This window comes from Mauremys mutica, chromosome 18 (genome assembly GCF_020497125.1).
Source record: "Mauremys mutica isolate MM-2020 ecotype Southern chromosome 18, ASM2049712v1, whole genome shotgun sequence".
NCBI classification, from domain to species: domain Eukaryota; kingdom Metazoa; phylum Chordata; order Testudines; family Geoemydidae; genus Mauremys; species Mauremys mutica.
The window spans coordinates 14,729,475-14,746,376 of NC_059089.1; the positions used below are offsets into that span (position 1 = coordinate 14,729,475).

A 16,902-nucleotide genomic window follows, 5' to 3' on the forward strand; every position below is an offset into this window, starting at 1 on the left:
CCATGGTTAGCACCCACCTTGTGCAGGGACAAACGGCTGCGGATGTCAGTACCTGCTGTCAGTGGTATGTCTATCAACCTCACCCGTGGTCCCAGTGGGGGTCCATAGACATCTCAATGACATCACTTGGGCTTCCACATAACTGCACCCAGAATCATTAAGGTCCTACAGAATTGCAGACTCCAGAATGAGGGGGCGGTGTGATACCGGGTCCAAAGACAACCCTAAGGGACAGATCGTCAGCTGGTGTAAGTTGGCATCGCTCCCCTGGCTGGGCCAGCACGAGAGGGTTTGTCATCCAGGGAGCAAAAAGAGTTTTCAGTGCCCCACCCCCACCCAACCAAAAGATGCAATAAATAAATAGAACTGACCTGTCAGGCATAACCCTCACTCCAACCAAAACCAGGGATTTCCTGGGTGGCCATCCTAACGGCCTGCTCCTAAGGCTGGCCCTGGCCAGTGGCTCCATTGGCACCAGCTGAGATCCTAGCCCCTTCCTGTATATTCTCTGTGCTACAACTCTTGGCGGTACTGGGCCGAATTAAAAAAGTGCAACCAATACTAATACTTGTCAGACCTACGAGGCTTCCGCTTGTACTAGTTCAGGTGAAACAGCCTGCAAAAGGCGACACTCTGTCCTCTGAGCCACGCCAAACACGTCACAAGCTCTCAGGGACAGCATCAGATGTTGTTACCGGATGGCCAGTGCTGCTCTCACTCCGCCTGATTTCAAAGCAGAGTTGGCAGAGTGTTGATAAGATCTGCTGTTTTTATGCGAGCTGCATGACATGCCAGGCTCTCTGCAAAGCATGATCGCTAGAGACTAAGCATCCCAGCTGGAGAGTGCAGGTCAGCATGCGAGTATGAACAATGTCATGACTTCTTTCTCCGTTCCGATATTATGTTTCCCTTTTAAACAAAAAGAGCTAGATGAAACTGCTGGCCTGTATTTCTAGAGTTTCATTTAGGCACAGAACCCTCTTTTATTTCTGCCCTCGGGCTGTTGGGTAGCTGCTAAACAGCCGCTACGTTTCACCCCAGGTTGGCTTCACAATAATCCAGGGATGGGTGACGTGATTTGTAGAGCATCCTGCCACCCTCTGAGACGAAAGGTCCTGCATCGATACACGAGGGTCACTATTTGCGTTAGTGCCTCAGTAGCCAGTGCCCAACACTGGAGCCTGTCCTGACAACAGCACCCAGCGTTTGCCTAGCAGTCGGACGTCCTCTTAATGTCCGGGCTTCCGTACTCTGTAAAGTATTTATCTCACCCGTATAAACAGCGTGCAACAATGACACACGTCTGAACAAGAGAACGCAGCCTGAACCCCATCTAACCAGTCACTGTCTGGAGACCAGCAGTCAGAGCTGCTCTGGATGGGGCCCTGAAGGCCGCACCAGCTGCTGCTCCCATGACTGTCACAGGGTCACATCCAGCAGCTCTTAAATGAGTTGTTTCTTTGAAGTCAATGGAACCAACCCTGTCAACAAGGGTCTTAGAATCAACACCTGCCAGGGCTCCATTTTGTGTGCTGTCAGACTGGAGCAATGCTCTAGTCAACATCGCCCAGTCAACACAGTTGTGCTGTGGACACTGACCTGGCATCATCACTCAACATTGTTCAGACCCCTCAATAACACTTCCACGTCTAAGCCCCATCGCCTGCCCACTACACCTGATAGACAACACTAAGTTCTGCCTACGGCACGTGCTCCATTTGAACAAATAAAGAAGGACCCTTCCCTCCTTTGGTTGTGCTTCAGGAGATTTCTGCTCCATCGCTTGCGTCATCAGCGCACAAAAAGCTGTTTGTTGCAAAGGGAAGGTGCAAAGGGGTAGATATGTTGTATTAAAACCCCTCCACACAAGTAGCAAGGAGACCCCTAGTCTGTAGCCCCAGCCACTGTTCACAGAAACATGTCACAGATGATGCCGTCCTCGCTTAGGCTCTGATCCACTGCCCACTGAAGTCAATGGGAGTCCTTCCCCTGACTTCAGTGGGCAGTGAATCAGGCCCTTCGTTCTTTCTCTTTTCTAATTACATTGACTCTCTTCCCCGATTAAAAGGAAGAGCCCAGATTGTCATGTCTAAAGATGATGTCAACGATTATTTCTCTCTCTCATATGCCAAACTGAAGTCATCAGATTAACTCACTCTAACCCCGCACACAAAGGCAAAACATAACCTAGATTCAGTCTCAGCAGGGGAACCCGAGGGTCCCCACCACCAAAGTTACAACCTGCAGCCGTGCCAGACGGAGCTGCGTTCTTCTCAGATCTCATAAACAAAGCACTGCTGGGCCCATAAGTAGCCATATCGGAAACCTCCACAGAAAACTCAGGACACTGCAGGAAGTGGCAAGTGTAACTCAGTAGGAAGGGCCCTTTTCTCTGAGTCAACTCTGCACCAATCAGAGCATAGATATGGTGCTCATGGGAGAAGCCATCTTTCAGATGATAAATAAAACCAATGGACCAGATTGTGCCCCATGAACCACTCCCAGACAGGACCTTCAGACCATGATCTTCTCCACTCCAAAGAGAAAGCCAGCTCAACTTCTGAATGCCCAGGAGCCTCTGCATGGTCTGGGATGATCTGACACAAGGTCCTTACTGCTTAATCTAATTAAGATCCCACCCCTATTTTGCAAGAGTAGAGCTGTTAATCAAGCCTGGCCATTCCCAACTATGGGTGATTATACTCCATATCCCTAACTTCATCTCTGCCCTTTCAATGTGAGAAGCTATTTTTTTTCACTCCCCCTCTTAAAAGCTGTAGTGTTTCTGGCCCAGATTAGCTGTTGGCCTCCATCCCAGAAGTGGCTGCATTTCAGCACTGGGTAAGGGATTCCTTTATGCACAGGGCCGGATCCTCATCATAACCCCATTGATTTCAGCTGAGGGCTGCTGATTTACACCAACAAAGGGTTTGGCCCAGAGCCTGTTAGTGCACCTGGGATCCTTGCAGACTAAAGACAGTGTATATGTCATTATTTATTATTATTATTATCTGCTATTATTATTAGCTACTGGCTGCAACTGTGTGAGGAGTGAAGACGCCACCGAGAAGGGCAGCGCATGCAGGTCTGCATGCCTCCAACCAAACCTATTCTAGGCAGGTATGTCTAACCTGACTGGAAACCTAGCTGCTGTGGAGCCAGCTGATCTCCTGCTTTGCAAAGCATTCCCACAACAGAAATGGAGTCAGAGCGCCCCCTTCTGGGAGTCACAATTCCATCCTGTGACACTGATTCCCTGTGTAAATGAAGATACTAGGCGCAGGGACTCTGAGCTAGCAAATATCAGTGTTACCAGAAAGGTTTTAAATTGTATATGCATTTGTTTCTCACATACACACAAACACACACAAAGGACATTAGAGATCACACACGTACGTTGCTGCATGCTTCCCCCCCCCCCCCCAAACATAGTTCAGCTGCTCTAATTTCTCATCTAGGGACTTGCATTTGTTTACTTGTTGGGTTATTTATTTATTCACCCTCCTGTCCCTTCAGGGTTTCTTTTTACATTTATTTGCTGATATTTGACATAAATCTAGAAGTGTCGATTTTCGCAACCCCAGATCTGATTTTTTCACTGCCTTTGCATCATATGTGACTATACGAGTGTACATGTCTGGGTCACATCTGGAAATTCAAACTGATGTCTCAGTACGGCAGAGAGACACAACAACACACACAGTTTTTTCTCTGAGCCAAATTCTTCAGAGCTTCCTCAAGCCATGTTCTCGGGCAAGGCAATGGGAGTTTCGACTGAGTGAGGACAACAAGATTTGTGTTATAAAGACCATCTTAGTAATAACCCTCAATGGTCATGCTCAGTTCCACCTAACAGTCGCCAGAAGCAGAATACCATCTCTGTTCCATTTAGCTCTATACATATTTCCAAGGTATTAAACATGGTAGGGGAGGCAGGCAGGAGGGGAGACCATGGATAAACCTTTCACAATCCCTCTTGGAACCAGCTTTTAGAAGTAGCAGTACTCTCTCAATGTGTCCCTGAAATCAGAAGTTTTACCAGGACAGTCAGCTGGCCTCATTAGATTCCTGCCCTTAGGGAGATTACACAATCTCCTAACTAGGCCCTTGGAAGAGAGAGGAGGGAGGAGGGGTGGTGGTGGTTAGTGCATCTTAAACCAGTGACATCATCTTCCCCTCAAGCACCATACCAGTGTATTCATCCCTGAACCAGGCGGGTAGCAAAGCAAAGGACTGTTGGTGAGGGATTGTGCTGCAAGGACGGGAGGGTTTTGCTCTGACCCCAATAGGTAGAACTAGAGTAAAGTGGGACCTTGGAAAACTATGGGTGTCCTGTGGACAAACACAGAGATATTCTCTCTCTCTCTCTCTCACGTGCACACACACACACACACACACACACACACACACACACACACAGAGCGATATACACAACTATAACAGGGCCGGTGTGATTTCTGCAAGCCATCCCGCCAGTCTCTAGCCCAAAGTCTGTAGGGTGCAGGATGGTTCCCCCTCCTGGGAAGCCTGTCTGCCTTTGCTGGGGTGAAGTAATCACCGAGTCCTGGGGCCATGCAAAGAGCAGTAAAACGCAACAAATCGTGCAAAGCATTTTCTGCTGAGTGGCAATGGGCTGTGGAAGCAGACAACCCCCAAATCAGTGCCTGGGAGATAATCCAAAGCAGAACACTGTGCTTTCCAAGCGAGTTGCTTACCTAGAGATGTGCAAAGAGGAGTGTGTGGGGGGGGGCACCAAACCTGCCTGGAGATTTGATTTGCACTAACAGTGAGAATGGCAATGCAGTGACAGTGGTGTGTGTGTAGATGGGTGCGGGAGACCAAGAATGGGGGTGGGAGATTGTTAGTCCAAAATTGTGTGTGTGTGTGTGTGAGAGAGAGAGAAACCAAGATTGTGTGCGTGCGCATGGGGTGGGGAGTTGTGTGCGTCCAAGATGGTGTGTGGCTTGTGTACAAGAAGGGGGGAGGGAAAGAGACCAAGTTTTGTGAGGTGTGGTGGGGGGCGAGAGAGAGAGAATCACTAGAAACTAGGATACATATTTAAAAAAAAAAACCCTGCACCTTTCTTGTGCCACAACCTTGATTATCTTCTCTCCACTTGACAGCCCCCCACACATACATACACACACACACACACACACCACACACTTCTCTGCAACTCTCCCGAAAGCAGCTTAACTCCCATTAACGAATTATTATTATAAACCCAGATGGAAAGCCGGGCTAACACGAGCAATCTTACTGTGGTATCGAAAGCATCGACTCCAGATGCCAGTCTCAAGTCTACATTCATCCATGAAGCTCGTCAGCATTTTGTCTGCAGTTTGTTTTCCCCTCTCCAGGGCTCCTACACCCCTCCCCCCCCCCAGTATTTTATCGAGGGACACCTCCCACACCCCCACACGCCTCCTGGCTCCTCCAAAAAATGGAATCTGTGCTGGACCTGTCGGCGATGATGATGCAATGGTGTGGAAGTGCTCTCTCAGTTGACCTCCCCAAATCCCCTATGGACTGGGAAAAGCAAACTTATGCTCCTTTACCAGGCAGCATTGCAAGCAGCCTTCACCACTGAGCGGCTCGTCAATACATACAAAAATCCCCATCCCTGGGGAGAGGAGGGGGGTACAACCCCCCCACCCAGATCTATGGTCCTCTCCCCCCCCCCGCACATACAGATGTCCCACCCCCACCCAACTCCCCTTCCTTCCTTGCTGTATTTCAGTTTCGTCCAATTCCCATTCGGGGTAGTAGCAATCAACCCGGGGTGGGATTTAAAGCTACAGACGTCTCCCTTCTACGGGATTTGCTTGTCACTTGCACAAATGGAGCAGTGGATTAAGTGGAGATGACACCATCTCTTTGGGGACGTTTTCCCGGGATGTATCAATATTCTGCAATCCAGACAGAGCGGTAGATTTTCACCCCCACCTCCTGCTCCAGCCGAAGGCTGCACCCTTCCTCCCGTACATTTTAGAAATGTACCTTGTCCTAGCTACGTGATCCCATTGCATGAAGCAACTCCCATGCGTGCAAATGTCCGGACAGCCACAAACGTGTTACTTACACACACACACACACACACACCAGAAGCTAATTAGGTTACAGGACTTCTGCATTGAAACAGCACATTAACTTCATGCAAACCCAAGGGGGGGGAGAGAAGGGGAAAGAGACTGCCAGGCAAAGTGTGTGTGTGTGTGTGTGATTTCAACGGCACTGACTCCGGAGGGGGGGGGATGGGATTCAATAGGACACCCTAGAAAATGACATTACAGTAAAGAAGGGATCACGACGAAGGCATGAAACGCAGTCCAAAAGCTGGGCACCGGGGCAAGGAGATTCGAGGCAGATGAAACGAAACCCTCCCCTTACCTGAGGTTACTGTTCCTCTTTGGCCGAGAGCTGCTGGCCGGCGGGGTTTATTGGGCTCGACGGGAAGTGGTGGGCTCGCTGCTGTGGCCAGCTGGCATACTGGGCGCTGGGCTGATCATGCAGGCGTGGGAATCCTGGGGCTCGAGCAGCACTTTTCATGCTCAGACAGAAAATCCCTTCCCTGGATCCAGATCGCAGGCATTAAGGGCAGAGGCAAATCCTTCTCTCTCCTTCTCTCTTTCTTTGCTTTGTTTTTTTTGTCTGTTCCTTCCTCCTTTTTTCTCCCCTCCCCTCTCCTCTGCCGATCAGTCTGTAGCCATCGGGGAAGGAGCAGCCGAGGCAGCGGGGAGAATGGAGCGGGGGCTGGAAATGAACATGGAAAGGGCTTCGGGAGAGAAGCGGGAGGCGGGGCTTCGCGGGAGGGGCGGGGCTTGCAGCAGCCTGGATAAAATGAATGGGGGGGGGACAGGGAGGAGCCTAAACCCGGAGATTTTATTCTAAAAAAGTGTTTTGTACATAACGGGGGCGGAGGGCTAAGGGGGGGGGGCCCGGGGAGGGGCCGGCTCGGAGGAGCAGGGCAGACAGAGCCCGGGACGTGTAAAAGGCGGATCAGACTCGAGCTGGGACAGCGGTTGTGGGGTGGGCAGGGGGCCGCTCTGCGGGCCAGGGCCAGCCGTGGGTGGGACTGGCGGGTTCGCTTGCGTTGAATTTGGGGTGGGGGGCACGGGGGAGAGAAGGGAGCGGGGGGGGATTTCTAACGGAAGTTCCCCTCCCTGGTCATTGCATTTTATTTTATTTTATTGCGAGCTTATGCTTCGGGAAGGAGCTGGAGCGCAGAGCAGAGGAGCTGGGGATTGCGGGCGCTCACTGCGCTGGGGATTCGATTCGATTCACATTTAAAGTCCTTCTTGCAAACTCCTTTGGAGCAGGGAGAGTGCAGCCCGGTCCCGGGCACAGACTGAATGGGCCGGGGGGGGGGGTTTGCAGGGAAATCACTGCGGGGTGTGTGTGTGTATGTGTGTGTATGGGGGTGTGTGCAGGGCAATGCCCCCAGAGCACTGCGGGGTGTGGGGCTGTGTGTGTGTGTGTGTATGGGGGGGGTGCAGGAGTTGCAGGGCAATGCCCTCAGAGCACTGCGGTGTGTGTGTGTGTCTGTGTGTGTGTATGGGGGGGTGCAGGGGTTGCAGGGCAATGCCCTCAGAGCACTGCGGGGTGTGTGGGGGGGTGTATGGCGGGGGGGTGCAAGGCAATGCCCCCACTGTGTGTGTGTGTATCTGGAGTCCCTGCAGCGATTGCAGGCCGCTGGCTGCTCGCTGCATCCTCCTCCTTTGGGTGACGGGAAGGCAGCAGAGGGCAGGGTGGGCGGCAGGGCTGTATCTCACATCGGCAGGGCTGGGGGCAGTGACTCGGCCGGGTGGCCAGCACTCCCCGTAGCCCCCGCTGGAGGCGAGGCGCCCCGGCCAGTCCCCCGGCTCCTCGGGGCGCTTGGCAGCTCTGCGGAGACCCGGGGTCCCCGTTCAGCACCCAGGAGAGTTCCGCAGGGGGCACGTCCCCCCTTGCTCAGCCCTCCGGCGGCCAGAGCCCGGCTGGAGAGAGGCCGCCGCTCGGCCCCGCTGGTCCTCCTCCTCCTCCTCCGCCGGCATCCGCCTGAACCCGGCTCCCCCGGCCGGAAAGCTCCGGCTGGCGTTCGGCGACCCAGCCAGCCTCGGCGGCCGGGGCTTCTCCAGAGCTGCCCGGGCAGCGGGAGGCACTAGCCGCCGGCGGAGGATGGAGCTGCGCTGTGCTAGGAAAAGGTCTGAAGCGCCCAGCAGCATCAGGAGGCAGCCGGCAGCCCGAGCTGCGATCCTGGTGCCTTCAGGCCCCTCTGCTTCCACGGCCAAGCTCCCAAGATGGGCTAAGGTCCAACGGCTGGAGCTGGGCGGGGGGGGGGGGGACTCTCCCTTCCTCCCTCTCCCTTCCTGGGTCTCTGGACAGCAAAAGGCAGCTGCAGTGGTGCGATTTATCCCCCTCTTCCCCACCCCACCCCGCAAAAAAAAAAGGCAAGAGGGGGTCAGCCGTGAGGTCAGGGCTCTCTGGTTCCAAGGGAGGCACCGCATACACATGGACTGAGCAGCGAAGGCTGCCCAAGCTGTAAATAGCCATTAATAATCCCGGTCCCTGGGGAGGTTCAGACATTTCCAGCAGATCGAGGGATGTGATCATTCCCCTCTACTCAGCACTGGTGAGGCCTCATTTGGAGTATTGTGTCCAGTTTTGGGACCCACACTACAAGAAGGATGTGGATAAATTGGAGAGAGTCCAGCGGAGGGCAACAAAAATGATGAGGGGGCTGGAGCACATGACTTATGAGGAGAGGCTGAGGGAACTGGGATTGTTTAGTCTGCAGAAGAGAAGAATGAGGGGGGATTTGATAGCAGCTTTCAACTACCTGAAAGGGGGTTCCAAAGAGGATGGATCTAGACTGTTCTCAGTGGTAGAAGATGACAGAACAAGGAGTAATGGTCTCAAGTTGCAGAGAGGGAGGTTTAGGTTGGACATTAGGAAAAACCTTTTCACTAGTAGGGTGGTGAAGAACTGGAATGGGTTACCTAGGGAGGTGGTGGAATCTCCTTCCTTAGAGGTTTTTAAGGTCAGGCTTGACAAAGCCCTGGCTTGGATGATTTAGTTGGGGATTGGTCCTGCTTTGAGCAGGGGGTTGGACTAGATGACCTCCTGAGGTCCCTTCCAACCCTGAGATTCTATGATTCTATGAATAGCTCATCTTGCCCTGGCAGAGAGAGCAACAATCAGATGCCTCTGCTAGGGACATGGGGAATCATAGAATATCAGGGTTGGAAGGGACCTCAGGAGGTATCTAGTCCAACCCCCTGCTCAAAGCAGGACCAATCCCCAGACACCTTTTTACCCCAGTTCCCTAAATGGCCCCCTCAAGGATTGAGCTCACAATGCTGGGTTTATTTGGGGGGGAGGCAATGCTCAAACCATTGAGCTATCCAGGGCCAGCTCCAGACCTCAGTGAGCCAAGCTCGCGCTTGGGGCAGCATTTTGCCGGCAGGGCGGCAGGCGGCTCCGGCGGACCTTCCGCAGTCATGCCTGCAGGAGGTCCACCGGAGCCATAGGACCAGCGGACCCTCCGCAGACACGTCTGCAAGAGGTCCCCCGGAGCCGCGGGACCGGCAGCGCGCCCCCTGCGGCATGCCGCCCTGCTTGGGGCAGCCAGATTCCTAGAGCCGCCCCTGGAGCTATCCCTCCCCTAAAGCAGTGGTGCTGTTATCCACCCCACCCCCTCCCGCAGCCTGCAAGGACAGGCTGTCCTGTAAGCCTTCGCTCCCCCACCCTCTACCTCCCAAGGCTACAGCGCATTGTCTTAAGCTAAATCTTCTGCAAATCTTCCCCAGCAGAATTAAAAGCTGTTTGGTTAAACTCCAGGCTGCCCTGGTAGGTTTGAGGCTTAGCTTATCCCATTTACACTGTGCCCATGCACCAGAGTTTTACTTTTCGCGATGAGTGTTTCACTGCAAGACAAATGTTCTCCAACCATCCCCTGCTTCTGCCACAGGGAGTGGCACCACTCATGAAATTAGCCCCACTTGTTTCAATGGGACAACTGGCAGAGGTGAGTGACTACTCACAGGGACTAAGACCCTCAGGGCCAGGACCCTAAACAAGCTGCATGTCTGCAAAGCAATTGTTTAAAAAATAAACTAAAGCGCCTGATGATGTTACTACTATGTTCTTTGATTGTTCCTGTTGGCATCTACTTGCAATCTAAGGTGGCTCCTTCTGTTTTATACTCGGTTGTTTTAAATGAAGAGAGGGCACCAAGGGCATCTCCCCCCCACCACTAATCATTTGGGAGTTGCTGTTTCAGACAATGCAAGTATGAGAGGGGGTATTACCCATCTGTGGATTGCAATGGCCCTTGGCCTAGTAGGCACCTGCTGGGAAACTCCTACTCAGTATTCTCTGGCCCTGTTGGCCTGAAACGCTGAAAAAGCTGATGGAAAACAGTGAAGTGAGCTGGGATGACCCACCAGGATCCGAATCCCAAACTTTCAAAGGACTCACAGGACCCAGATGAGACTACACCTCTACCCATCACACCAGCATTCTCTACAAGTTACCATCCCTCTTCCAAAGGGGCAGAATAAATAAACTCAGAATGCCAATGCTGCATGAAATGCTAGTTACCTGTGATACTCTAAGGATAACGTAAGAGCCACGCACAGGCAAACACAGAGAAGCAGTAGGATTTGCCCAGCCTTTCCCCACCACAAATAGCCTTCCTCAAAATGTTGACCAAACTCCACCCCATCCCCACAGAAAAGCCTCCACTGTGTCTGTATCACAAGAGGATTACTTGGTGCATTGGGTATTCAACATGTTCTCTCGCAGCTGTGTTGTGAGCAATGAGCTTTGCCCATCTGAATGGACACTCCGTGCATAGTCCACTGCTTTAATCTGCTGCTTTGGAAACCTAAGCAGGTTACAGCATATTTAGCTATGTGTCTGTTCTTATGTGTCGAAGAGAAGGTTTCTGAATGTGGTTTTTAAAAGCAAAATTATTTTACTCCAGTAGCTTCTTCTTTTCAATGGTCTCTTCTCTTTAGTCTTGGATATTTCAGCTTCTTGCCTTCTCTGTGCAATGAACAAGGGCCAGATTCCCACACGGTGTAAAGCAGCCTAGCTCCATTAGACCCAGAATTTTCCACCTCAGACCTTATTTCTGAGGTCTCAAAATGTTTGGTCTGTCCAATCTTCCCTTTTGGTGTCAGTGTCTGAAGAGTTGTATTTGGATGTGCTCCTAGCCTGCTTTTAGGAATAATATTAAAATATGCACAACAGGGCATAGCAGAGGGCAAGTGAATAGTTAGTAGATCTATTGCTTCTGTGGTAGAGAAAACCCATTGAAGGCACATCTCTCTCTCCCCATGGAGAAAATGGAAACCAGTTAATCAACAGGAGCACAATGGGGATATGAATGCACAATACACACAATGTAACAGGTTTTTTGTTCACAGGCAGTGTGCAAAAGAAAAATAGTGGAACAAAATATACCATGTTCTTTGCATTAGAAGTTTATAAGGACACGGTATGAAACAGAGATGATCCATGCAGCAGAAAAAGCCTCCAGATTGTTCACAAAACAGCTGACGAAGGAAGATTGGCAGATGGGATTCCATTGTGTGCTATAAGTTCCCTTTTAAAACTTGAAAAGAGCCACATATGCCCACAATAAACTATAGATATTTTATTTGTATTTGAGATTCTACAGCAAAAGCTCACTTCAGAGTCCCATGGGTTATTGAATAAAATCAGACCTATCCCTGAGTTCTACTAGTTGCTATCATGAAATCATTTTTTTTCTATATATCCTCTTGTGTCTCCCTCCTTGAGGATGCAGAATGTATTATTGTCAAAGTTTTGCAGCTCTCATTGTTTATTACAGGCTAAAAATGGATGAAATGTGCTTTGTGAGTGCTGTGTTGATATTCTGGTGCTCTCTCGGTCTCTTGTGAAATATTTTTTTCCTGTTTCTCCTCTGCAAACAATACTGCACTAAATGTTGATCTTAATTAGATGGCATGATGTGTTCATTGCAGGGATGTCCATCTCTTTAGGACTAGCCGTATTTATTTGTTGATCATAAACCATTGCTTATAAATGCATTTGGGTTCATTGCCATTTGCAAATCCGGACGGGTGGTGCTGAACTCTTGCACTGGGCTTCATTCAGCCTTCCACTATTCCTAAATTTAATATCCTTCTGATATTGGGAATGGATCCCTTTCTAGATAGCGTGATAGACCCAGGCCAGTTGGGAACAGTGGAGTAGTCGAAGGGAGATATACTGGCCACTGGATAAGCAGTTTTCTGTTTCCTGAATGACCAGAGCAGGGGCTGCTCCAGGCTAATGAGAACACCTGACTCCAATTAACCTGCTAAGAGTCAGGTGAGGTTGTTAAGCACCTGACTCTAATTAAGGCCCCTCTGTCGTTATAAAAGGGCTCACTCCAGTCAGGCCAAGGGGGAGCCAGAGGAGAGGAAGTGCGTGTGAGGAACTGGGAGCAAGAGGTGTGCAAGAAGCTGAGAGTGAGTAGGCACTGCTGGAGGACTGAGAAGTACAAGTGTTAACAGACATCAGGAGGAAGGTCTAGTGGTGAGGACAAAGAAAGTGTTGGGAGGAGGCCATGGGGAAGTAGCCCAGGGAGTTGTTGGTGTTGAGCAACTGTACCAGGAGGCACTCTAGACAGCTGCAGTCCGCAGGGCCCTGGGCTGGAACCCGGAGTAAAGGACGGGCCTGGGTTCCCCCCAAACCTCCCAACTCCTGATCAAACACAGGAGGAATTGACCTGGTCTGTGGCTTCTACCAGAGGGGAAGGTCTCTGGGCTGTTTCCTGACCCACAGGGTGAATCTATGAGGTGAGCAAATCTGCCAATAAGTGCAGGCCCCACCAAGGTAGAGGAGGAACTTTGTCACAATAGTCACCCTAGTGATGGGTGAAGCTCCAGAGATTCAAAACTCAACTTCAGTTTGAGTAAGCGCTCACATTTTATCTGCTGCAGCTGAGCTACTTGACCCTCTTGGATTTGCAGAACTGGGATATAAACCTTTTGAGAAAAGGCTTTCTTATCGGATTTCTAGCATTTCTACTGCTGATCCTGGCTGGAAACCAGAAGTTCAAAGGTGTGTGAAAAAGAAATAAAGCCATCTGAAAATCACAGAGCCTTAAAAAAAAATAAAAATGGGGACTGGAGCCAGTTCAGTTCTAGGAAGGGGTGGAGTTTGGGTGGTGGATCGAAGGAAGGATCATAACATTTTTTTCGGAACTGCTTTTTCTGTCTCAAACTTAAACTGATCGGACGGCCCTCAGAAAGGCTTTGCTGGTTACTGGTGCATCTTGTACCATGTATGTATATTGGGAAACCCAGTTATGAACTCAGTTGTAGTGACACCACGGCTACAATAGAGTGGAGTGAAAACCCTGGTTGTTTTGATGCATTTCAGTGAACTTTCATTCCACTTAAAGTGCAGCTTCACACAATTTAAAGTGGGAGTCATCTAATCTAATTATGCTGGGCTGGATCCTCGACGGGTGTAAATTGGTGTAGCTGAATTGACTTCACAGGAGTTATGTTGGTTTACATCAGTTCAGGATCTGGCCCACAGTGTCTCCTTTGTTTTGTGAGCTGAGGAGATGTTAAAAGGCCCCTTTAAATTGTGATTAATCTTATTATTTGTTATTACAGTTGGACCTAGAGAATATAACCATGACTGGGCCCTCGTTTTGCAAGGCACTGTACATACACAGAATAAGAGACGATGCCTAACCCGAAGCGTTTGCAGGTTAGCTAGACAAGACAGCCAAAGAGTAGAAGAAAGGAAGTATTATTTCCCCCACCTTACACAAAGGGAACTGAGGCACAGAGAAATTAAGAGCCTGATCCATATCTCACTGAAATCAATGGGAGTTAGATCTGCCCTTAAGTCATTTGCAGGGAGATTGGATTATCATTGACCCATGGTGTCTCATTTCTAGGTTCATTCCGAGCCAGGTCACAGGTGACTTGTGGTTGGCGGTGAGCCTTTTGGTGGCTGTCTTTTTGATCTATGTCAGTCGGTGGAATTCTAGTGGCTGGGTGTCAAAGTCCCCAAACCAAACATCCTTGCTGGGTTTTTCATTCCCCGTCCCAGTAAGATGGAATCACAAGGTCAAGGTACATTGGTGGATGGGTGTGTGTCTGTGTTTGTGTGTGTTGGGGAGGTCCTGATGCCTGCGCTGTACTCAATGGTGTAATTCACCTCTGTGCATAGGGGCAGCACAAGCATTGAAGTGGTCCTTAGATCTTCTGCTGGTCCACTTCACAGGGGTGAATTTCATCTCATGGGGATGGAGGATCCAAGTGTCCGGGGAAGTCAGTTCAGTGTCTCACACCGGGACTCAATTAACTCTGAAGATTTTACAAAACCAGAGTTGTGGTCTGTGCAATTTTTGAATGACAACAGCTCAGGCAAGAACCAACCAACACCGTTACCCTCCCACAAACCAATACACTGGACAAGGTTCAAAAAGAGAAAAAGATGAGGGAAAAAAATAACACTTTCCCTATTTATCTGGGGGAGAAATGAATACAACTAAGGAATGACACATTTCAGAGCTTCCTGTTCCTCTGAGATAGCCTCACTTTGCCTCAGGTAGCTTGTGAGTCACAAGGTCGATAGCTAACGTATATCAGCACCCTGAGAAGTCAGATTATTGTTAGTGAACAGTAGCCACATGCCCTGGGCTCCTCGACTCCACTCATACGAAGGCGATTTTCATCTCGTATTTAAAAAAAAATAAATGCCATCAATTTTTAGGAACTGTGTTGAAAGGTCTTTGCCTAGAGATTTACAAATAGCTGTATACAAACATATTGTTTTAGATAGTAGTGGCTGAAGCAGGAGAAGATGAGTCAGAATTCCTGTGTTCTGGTTCTGCCACTGATTCACTATGTCACCTTGGACCATTCAGTTAGTTTCCCTGGCCCCTATTCTGCAAAGCGCTTGAAGTCAGTAGGACCGAAGCACAGTATTATTATTTCTATTTCAGTAGTTTCTAGAGACCCTGGTCCCCTTGTGCTAGGTGCTGTACAGCTACGTAGACCGCATATGTCCCAAAGATCTTACAATGTAAAGGGTAGGAGGGGAAACAGAGGCATGGGAAGATCAAACGACTTTCCCAAAGTCAGTGGCAACGTTGGGAATAGTACACAGGACCTCTGAGTCCCCAGCCATTGTACCAGCCACTGGTCATGCTGCCTCTCACAAGTTTAAGTTTTTTGCTCAATAGGGACGAAATGCTGAAGGTGACCCAATGCCTCAGTTTGCCCCTCTCTAAAAATGGAAGTGATACTACTTATGTACCTTTCAAGGGTGCTGTGAGCCTTGATTTAAGTTTTCAAAGCACGTTGAGACCCTGGGATTGAAAGTATTATAAGAGGGCTAATTATTGTTATTTTCAAGTTCGATATGATTTAGAGTTGGCCATTTAAAAAAAAAGAATATTTGTTAGATAAAACTATTCTGTTTTTCATTGGAAAACTTTCCTGGCCAGTTCTATAGCTGATGATAAACAGGGGGAAAATGGTGGTACCTTTCATTGAAAACTGTCCCTTTTTTTTCAATCAGAAAAAATAATAATCAGCAAATATTTTTACAACTATCTCTGTTATGATGTAAATGTCTTCATGCTTAGAGAGGAGAGGTGACCTGGTGTGGACTGGCACTCGGGAGATCTAGGGTCAGTAACTAGCTCCGCCACAGAATTCCTGTGTGACCTTGGGAAAGTTACTTAATCGCTCTATGCCTTGATTCCCCCAAAAGGGGTCGTAATTCTGTCTCATCTGTTTTGATTGCAAACCTATTGTGTCAAGGATCTGTGTGACCCAGAGATTCACATTAGCCATAACACATAACACCTGACATTCTCAGTGCCCCAACCCTCTGTTGTCATAATCTATATCTAAAAGTGTCATGTAAGGTACCATATGGAAACCAGTAATTTACTGGTCATTAATATTATTGCATGACATATGTACGGGTGGGGCATAAAGAATTACAGATGTGTGCTGGATATATGGTCTGAAAAGGAGTTTTGCAAGCAGTGCCTAAGCCCAGTCTGTCCTCGATAAAGGAATGTTGTCCTGCTGTTTTTTCTGTGTCTCCAATGTAAATGAGACAGGTAATACCTCAGAGGACAATGAAAAGTGCATCTGCATATAAGGTAAACAAAGCCATCAAGCTAAAGAACTAGGGGGAAAGACAGTTTAATGATCACAATAGGGAAGGGAGCCTTCATCCCCAGGAAGACTTCTTGGGTCTTGAAACAGAGACAACAGACTTTGGGAAATATAAGTAGAAACAGAAAGCCATTTCGGCATTCATCACTTGGGGACAAATGGGGAGCAGAGCCCCTTTGAGTTTATGAAAAGTGGATCCTCTTGGCCTGACTCTAGGTGAGAAAACTGCTTAGACAAAGATTGTAACTTGCTGAAGTTAAGTTTTAGTCACTGGGAAGCTTGTTTTCTTTCACTTGTAACCAGGCCTGCGTCTTCCCTTCTCACTTGTTATCACTTACACCTCTGTGCTTTGTTAATAATCTCATCCTTGATTAATTACATGGCCACCTCAGTGCTGTGTGTTAAACTGAAAGGGGAAGTCTTCAGGTACAGCTAGCAGGCTGGGGTGCACTCTCTTTCTGCGGAGCAGCACACAGAATCACTTCTCTCAGTATCTAGCAAGGAGGGCTGGACGCTGCAGGGGAGACGGTTTTGGGGAGATTCTGGACTGGAAGGGTTGTGGGTGTCCCCATGCAAGGAGTAACCAGGCAAGTGGAAGCCAGGGTGAGGCCACTGTGCTGTGAGCAGGCTGCTGGTGGCAGGGCTTTGAGCCAAATTTGCACAGCAGAGACACACCCAGGGTTACAGGGCAGGCAGTGACAGATCCCCTTACTGGTCCAGGTAAACCCCC

The 16,902-nt window shown here is 49.4% G+C and overlaps 1 protein-coding gene across 1 annotated transcript in view; it reads right to left on the reverse strand.

The window, feature by feature from the left end:
• Positions 1-6,744, reverse strand: part of BRINP1 (BMP/retinoic acid inducible neural specific 1) — a 93,757-nt gene extending 87,013 nt beyond the window's left edge. Inside the window, exon 1 of the mRNA XM_044993161.1 lies at positions 6,391-6,744. The gene's annotated coding sequence lies outside the window, so the exon portion shown is untranslated. The remainder of the gene's footprint in view (positions 1-6,390) is intronic.
• Between the last annotated feature and the right edge of the window lie 10,158 nt (positions 6,745-16,902).